We start from the raw sequence: 7,811 nt of genomic DNA, 5'->3' as shown, positions 1-7,811 counted from the left end.
GCCTTGATGGCATTACTGATGATTGAAAAATAAGGTCACAATTTTCACCAGCCCAGTCCAATAAGGTATCTAAATGCGCAAAGCCCAACAATACAGCCCATTCATTTTAGCCTGTTTCATTTTTGGGCCACATCCAGAGACCGATCCTATCAATTTTAGCCCATTAATTTTTTAACTTGGCCAAGTCGTTATTTTGCACATTTTTGTTACACTAGGCGTCGTAGATTTACCTCAAAAAAGGCATCATAGATAATTCCAGCCAGAAACTAATATTATCAATAAATAGTTATATTGTTTTCAGCAATAGGCATCATAGTGGATACTTCAGGTACATGAATCACATACATAGTTCAGCGTTAAACTCCTCTAAAGAGGTACTATACTTATAATGATTTTACACAAAGCCAGAACCACTATGCTTCATGACAACACATACACATAACAACAAATCAAGAAACCATAGCTTCTCCTGTTCACTGTCATCCACTTCTGAGTAGCCAGTTCTTCTGGATTGCAGAATATCCTGGGATCAAGAAAGATCACACATGAGAAGAACATGCAGACCACATAGCAATTGAATTGAAACATCTTTGTTGTAAGATGCATATACTGTAATAAGAAGGAAAAAACTACAATTATGATAAGCCAACCAAAGTGTCATGACAGTACAGTACAGAGGTATTTTTCACAAGACAATCACCCACTATAGGACAAAGGTTGGACAAAATGTTCTCATTGTAGCTTAACAACGACTATCATGACAATACAACAGAGGTTAACAAGCAAGTATTATTTCCATGCATGTCTAGAATTTGTTTGTTTTTGTACACTAGCTGAAAACAGGTAACATAGTTAAGAAAGTGGCAGGAACAACTATCTTACCAGGCTGAAAACAACATAGCAGCAGATTAGAGTTACTACCAAACTCACCAATGATAAATTCCATCACACGCTGGCACATTCAGAGAAACAGATTTGAGTTACTACTGAACCCACTATTGATAAATTATGTCATCGATGCTGGCACCTATAGAGCAGCAGATTTGGCACATTCAGACATCAATTTGGGCAAACAACTTCATCAATCGATAGTGTTCAAAAAGAAAAGAAAGAGACCGGCCGAAAGCGACGATGACAGTGAGGATAGCCCAGATGGAGCTGCGAGTGGCGTGGTCACCTTGGCCGCGTACACGGGATTCATGGGGTCCTTGCGCGCGGACGGTCATGTCTGCTGGCGCACCAACTCATCGCCGCCGATGCCGGGGCAGTTGGAAACGACCCAATGAAGCCTCACGGCCCACCCATCCCCCGCTGGTCCAGCGCCAAGCGCAGCGTTCACTACTCCGGCAGCAACCACACTCGCCCTCCTTGTGACGCGCGCGGTTGGTGCAACATCGGTTCTTGGTACCCGCCGCCGTTGAGATCTCAAGATGGGTTGGTGGTTCCCGCCGCCGTCCTGGTGGCCCGCCGCCGCAGCTGCGGAATTGTTAGGCCAGATCCGTGTGTGGATTGGCAAGATCCGGCCAGATCGAGGCTCGGCGAGGTGGGAGGGGAGGGGATCGTGGAGAGAGTAGAAGGTGGGAGCGGCGCTGGAGGGGATTCGGGAGGAGTTAGGGTTTCAGAACTTTTTATACGACCTGGGTTGGTCTGGTTTCGGGCCTTTGGGCCGGGAAGGTCTCGCGCGGGTAATGCGTTTTGCGGGAAAATACGTTGAGACATATGGCGTGAGCTCAAAAATTGCCAGAGATAATCCCTCCATTCCAATGAATGCATGCATCGTAAAATTTAATTTTAACTATAAAATAGACCAACCAAATATGGGTTATATGTGATAAAGAATTAGCATTGAATTAACGAAATGAGATTTTCAATGGTATAATGTGCTGACTGATACACCCTTCGTCCGCGAATAAGTGTGTTTTTAGCTTTTGTTCTAAGTCAAAGTTATAAAAAAATTGCCGAATTTTATAAGGATAATGCACATTCACTAAATGACCAATATCAATAATATGACGTGACTACAAAAAATACGTTTTTATTTAGATATGAAATAATTTAGATAATCCTCAAACAATTTTAAGTCGTCTAAATTGAAAATACAAATATAAAAGGGAAGCCCTTAGATTTTTGGACAGATATCTAGCCTTGATCGTAAGCAGGCAACCTGCTCAACTATTATTCTTCTTTGTAATGGACCTAGCCCAGCTGTTGTATTTTATCAGTATTCAATTGTACTTATTGGTCAGATGGTCCCATGTGTAAGGTGGGTCCATTGGTCATTCGGTCCCTCGTCTTACATATGGGCCCTGAATGCTAGCTAATCCCACATGTCCCGTGGGTTAGTGGGTCTCATAGGTTTGTTGGTCCCACACATCAAATCGGGGACCTACTAAATATTCGGGTCACTCATTCCAGGTGTAGATATACCCCATTTGTCATGCACCCATAGGTTGATTTCACACGTATACATGACACGTAAACAAAATTACTACACATATACAATGACACAAGGGCAAATTGCCGATGTGTCTGCCCAGTCATCATTATTCAAGCCTGTGACCATATTAATTTTGTCACGTTGGGCCCAAAACAAGGCCATGGATAGTGCCATACCTTTCATGACCAATTGGAGTGATGAGACTATGACCTTTCTGACATAGATGGTCACAATTGTGAGGAGTTTAGACCCCCTTGGACACCCCATGACCATCTTGTAATTTTTTGTCATTGATCCATGACCAACTGAGCACGGTCATTATATTTTTGTCATAAATGTCCACATTTCTTGTAGTGGATTTCATAGGAAACATCCCATCCACTCAAACCTCTTTGAAAGAATTCTGCGTTTTTTCTATGCACAATCAAACACTCGTACAATCCTGTAGGATTCAAGACGACATTCCACTATAATCCCATGTTTTTCCAATTCCCGCGTTCTTAGCTTTTTGTTAAAAACTAATTGATTTTGAATGATATGAACTATAAGAATTAAACGAAGGGCTACATCAGACATATATGACTCAGAGCTTACATGCTATAGTGTGGTATTTATTCATAATTTGGTTGCAAAATCTGATGCGTGCAATGCACGTGTACCTTACTAGTACTTCGAGTATGTGCAAAACACAATTAGAATACCAATGGCACGCTACACAGTGTCTCTCTTATAGTTCATGAAGCCACGTGGCACATGTGGAGGCATTGTTGCGACCTCCTTGCGTGGATTGATCACAGTGACGTGCTGCTGGTTCCAGAAGAATGTACTCGTCCTCCTGAGCCATACTAGCGGTACATGCACGAAGCGAAGATGTGCATGCACGCCACGCACGCACTCATTCCCTCGCACGCACACGCGGGTACACGGGCGGGCGCAATTTCGTACCAAGATCCACCCCATGTGATAATTTGATGCGTGTAAAGTCATTCACTTCATTGATTGTCAATTAGTATAGCACATGCAAATTGAGTGGACGTGAGGGCAGAAGAAAGACATTATTACTCCACTTCGCGCATGCGAGTAGTTAAATCGTGGGTTGCTAGTAGTACTTCCATTGGTCTCCTTCATATTTTGTGCCAATTTTTGACAGTAACATAATATTTACGCATTTGAGCAGTGTAGTACTTGAAATTTATGATCCGCTAAACTCATCGGGAGCCGTTTCGGGCCTCAAAACCAAAACCATCAATTAATCTTTACCTTGTTCCCATCACATTCGAAAGCCTGCTCACACCTACTAGTACTTACCAAACCTGAACGTGTTACCACTATGCAGGTATTAGTACTAGTGCTAGTACCTAGGTTATAAAAGGGGAACTACCTAACCGAAAATTACTCTACCTTTCCTCCTCATAAGTGCTTCTTCTTCGTCCGTCGTTGCCATGGCCGGTGAGCAGAGCTCTAGGTCGAGAACTACTCGTAACAAGGGAGCAGCAACCAAGGCTGCGGAAAAAAAGAGAGGGCTCGCCGCCACGCAGAGACCTCGAAAGATCTCTCACGGGCAGGCGATGGCTCCTAGGAGCGCCCTAGCCGCGGAGGCGAACATGCCGAGCCGGCGGAGCTGGAGTCGTTATCCCTTGACGGCATGCCCGATCAGCTCAATAAGCACCTCAATAAGCAGAATGAGTTCATCCAAGGCTTGATGGAGTTGTTGAAGGAGAGTCTCAACGACATGCCCGCTGAGCTCAATCAGCAGGGGGAGTTGACCGCCGGCTTGGTGATGCTGCTCAAGAAGAGCATTGCCTCGGAGAAGAAGGCGACCGGAGAAATCCTGCGACTTTAGGAGGACAAGGCGAAGCTCTGCCACGAGATCGACCTGTTGAAGGAGAAGAACGCCGGCTGGAAGAAGCTGCTTGAGAATAGTAGTTCCTCGATGAAGATGCTGCAGGCCCTCGTCATGGAACAGAAGGAGGATTTGGCGAAGCTCCGCATCGAGCACCCGGCTGCTGTCAAGGTACGTAATGCGTCCGTGGAACAGATGATGAAGGCTCGTGTCGAGAAATCCCGCGTCATGGACAGAATGAAGAAGATGGCGGAGGAGACGCGCAAGGAGATGGAGGTCGTGGAGGCGATGAAGAAGCAGTTACGACTCCGCGGTGAATTAGATCATTTGGGGTGATAATCTTCCTTCTTCTTTTGCTCCTGTGTTTCATCTTTTGCTTCCGGTGTTTCGCCGCACGTGTCATGTTCTTTGCGAGGCATCAATAGAACAATGGTTTTTTGAGGGAATGAATAGAACAATGCTAACAATGAGATGACTAGCAAATTAGATCATTTTTATCGCCATATGGCACTAGGTTGCCGTGTTTTGTGCTCCTCCGTCGCAGTACTACTCTAGTGGAAAACTTGAGTATACTGCACGGTTCTTTGCTCCTCCTTGATCAGGTCGTCAGGGCATTTATATGAGCAGTCAAATCACAAGGCCCTGCCTTCCAGCAGTAATGAGCCGTCAAATCACAAAGGCCCTCGCCTCTCGTGAAACCGACCAAGCTAGACTGCCCTGCCCTCTAGCCTTTTAAAAAATGTATACTTTTGTGATTTGACTGCTCGCGCATGCGAGTAGTTAAATCGTGGGTTGCTAGTAGTACTTCCATTGGTCTCCTTCATATTTTGTGCCAATTTTTGACAGTAACATAATATTTACGCATTTGAGCAGTGTAGTACTTGAAATTTATGTTCCACTAAACTCATCGGGAGCCGTTTCGGGCCTCAAAACCAAAACCATCAATTAATCTTTACCTTGTTCCCATCACATTCGAAAGCCTGCTCACACCTACTAGTACTTACCAAACCTGAACGTGTTACCACTATGCAGGTATTAGTACTAGTGCTAGTACCTAGGTTATAAAAGGGGAACTACCTAACCGAAAATTACTCTACCTTTCCTCCTCATAAGTGCTTCTTCTTCATCCGTCGTTGCCATGGCCGGTGAGCAGAGCTCTAGGTCGAGAACTACTCGTAACAAGGAAGCAGCAACCAAGGCTGCGGAAAAAAAGAGAGGGCTCGCCGCCACGCAGAGACCTCGAAAGATCTCTCACGGGTAGGCGATGGCTCCTAGGAGCGCCCTAGCCGCGGAGGAGAACATGCCGAGCCGGCGGAGCTGGAGTCGTTATCCCTCGACGGCATGCCCGATCAGCTCAATAAGCACCTCAATAAGCAGAATGAGTTCATCCAAGGCTTGATGGAGTTGTTGAAGGAGAGTCTCGACGACATGCCCGCTGAGCTCAATCAGCAGGGGGAGTTGACCGCCGGCTTGGTGATGCTGCTCAAGAAGAGCATTGCCTCGGAGAAGAAGGCGACCGGAGAAATCCTGCGACTTCAGGAGGACAAGGCGAAGCTCTGCCACGAGATCGACCTGTTGAAGGAGAAGAACGCCGGCTGGAAGAAGCTGCATGAGAATAGTAGTTCCTCGATGAAGATGCTACAGGCCCTCGTCATGGAACAGAAGGAGGATTTGGCGAAGCTCCGCATCGAGCACCCGGCTGCTGTCAAGGTACGTAATGCGTCCGTGGAACAGATGATGAAGGCTCGTGTCGAGAAATCCCGCATCATGGACAGAATGAAGAAGATGGCGGAGGAGACGCCCAAGGAGATGGAGGTTGTGGAGGCGATGAAGAAGCAGTTACGACTCCGCGGTGAATTAGATCATTTGGGGTGATAATCTTCCTTCTTCTTTTGCTCCTGTGTTTCATCTTTTTCTTCCGGTGTTTCGCCGCATGTGTCATGTTCTTTGCGAGGCATCAATAGAATAATGGTTTTTTGAGGGAATGAATAGAACAATGTTAACAATGAGATGACTAGCAAATTAGATCATTTTTATCGCCATATGGCACTAGGCTGCCGTGTTTTGTGCTCCTCCGTAGCAGTACTACTCTAGTGGAAAACTTGAGTATACCGCATGGTTCTTTGCTCCTCCTTGATCAGGTCGTCAGGGCATTTATATGAGCAGTCAAATCACAAGGCCCTGCCTTCCAGCAGTAATGAACCGTCAAATCACAAAGGCCCTCGCCTCTCGTGAAACCGACCAAGCTAGACTGCCCCGCCCTCTAGCCTTTTAAAAAATGTATACTTTTGTACAGTAGTAGTATCAATGGATTGCGCCATGGAGAAAAACTTGAAAATTAAAAAGGTGGTACATATAGAGAGCGCTCGTTGCCAAATTATGCATATAGTACTATTAAAAAGGCTAGTCACAATAATGGTGTCCAGCACAACCCACCCCTCAAATAAAACTAAGAGGGTGCTTGGATACGTTTTAGTCCCATGACTAAAAGTAGTGGGACTAAAACATGCTAGCCTCACCCATGCTTGGATCCAAATACTAAAAAGGCTAAAATCAAGCTAATGAGCATTTATTATCCTCCAAACCCTCCAATCCAGAACTCGCCTGTGTTAAAGGAGAGGAGTTAAATGAGGAGAGAGAGGACTAATCCACATTTTAGTAGGAGTACCCCTGACTAAAAAAATTTAGTCTCAAGACTAGTTTTAGCCCCTCTTTTGTTAGGGTGCTTGGAACTTTAGCCTCTTAAAGAGACTATTTTAGTCAGACTAAAATAAGTCCCTTGGATCCAAGCACCCTCTAAGCACCCTGAAATTCTTTGACAAAACTAAGCACCCTGAAGTTCTTTGACAACTAAACTGCTGGCTATATGATGTTGGCCATATATATTGTACGTATATAATGTGAAGAAACGAGTGGTAATACTATACCAACTAAAAGATGAAATGTAAGAAATACTAGTATGTACGTACTGAAGAGTTAAAGTAACAAGAAGAAACATAACATAGTTCTGCTAGGGGCTCAGCACAACACACCCCTCAAATTAAATTAAGCACACCTGAAATTAAACTTTGCAACTATTCCGGTAGACACTACATTAGAACCACCAGGAGCAATGACACTGCCACCTTACTCGGATTCCTCGTCCACGTCCTCGACTTCGTCCTTGTCCCTCTTCCTCTTGGCCGATACTTCTTTGCTTGAACCGCACACTTGGCTGTTGCTCTTCATCCAACCCTTTTAGATATTGAAGCAAAGGTAGCCATCCATTGCAGCGTAGTGGATGTGGTCTATATCTAGTACATTCCGCTGCCATGCATGACGATGAAACGTGTATGGAGGTTTCTCCAGTTTACCATGCAAAGGATGAACCATGGCTCCTGCCAGGGTCAGCACTGAAGGCTGACAAGAGGACACCAGCCGATTCTTCTGGAGGTCGAAGGTGTTGCCTACAACGAGGCCTATCCGACGCAGGACTTCTTTGTCGTTACCAAAGTCTACAGTAATAAATTTGACTAGGTTGCTCTAGAGGAG

The 7,811-nt window shown here is 45.2% G+C and overlaps 1 long non-coding RNA gene across 2 annotated transcripts; it reads right to left on the bottom strand.

The window, feature by feature from the left end:
- Nucleotides 1-272: 272 nt before the first annotated feature.
- On the bottom strand, nt 273-1,642 carry LOC123057702 (uncharacterized). 2 transcript variants are annotated; one of them, XR_006426927.1, is made up of 2 exons: nt 883-1,642; nt 273-523 (listed from the first exon to the last, which is right to left on the bottom strand). It is a non-coding gene; the product is annotated as an uncharacterized lncRNA (long non-coding RNA). The 2 variants fall into 2 exon arrangements; XR_006426926.1 differs by having other exon boundaries at nt 931-1,642.
- Between the last annotated feature and the right edge of the window lie 6,169 nt (nt 1,643-7,811).

Source organism: Triticum aestivum, chromosome 3A, assembly GCF_018294505.1.
Source record: "Triticum aestivum cultivar Chinese Spring chromosome 3A, IWGSC CS RefSeq v2.1, whole genome shotgun sequence".
NCBI classification, from domain to species: domain Eukaryota; kingdom Viridiplantae; phylum Streptophyta; class Magnoliopsida; order Poales; family Poaceae; genus Triticum; species Triticum aestivum.
The sequence above is the reverse complement of the archived record's forward strand: the minus strand, read 5'-3'. Positions and strand labels throughout refer to the sequence as shown.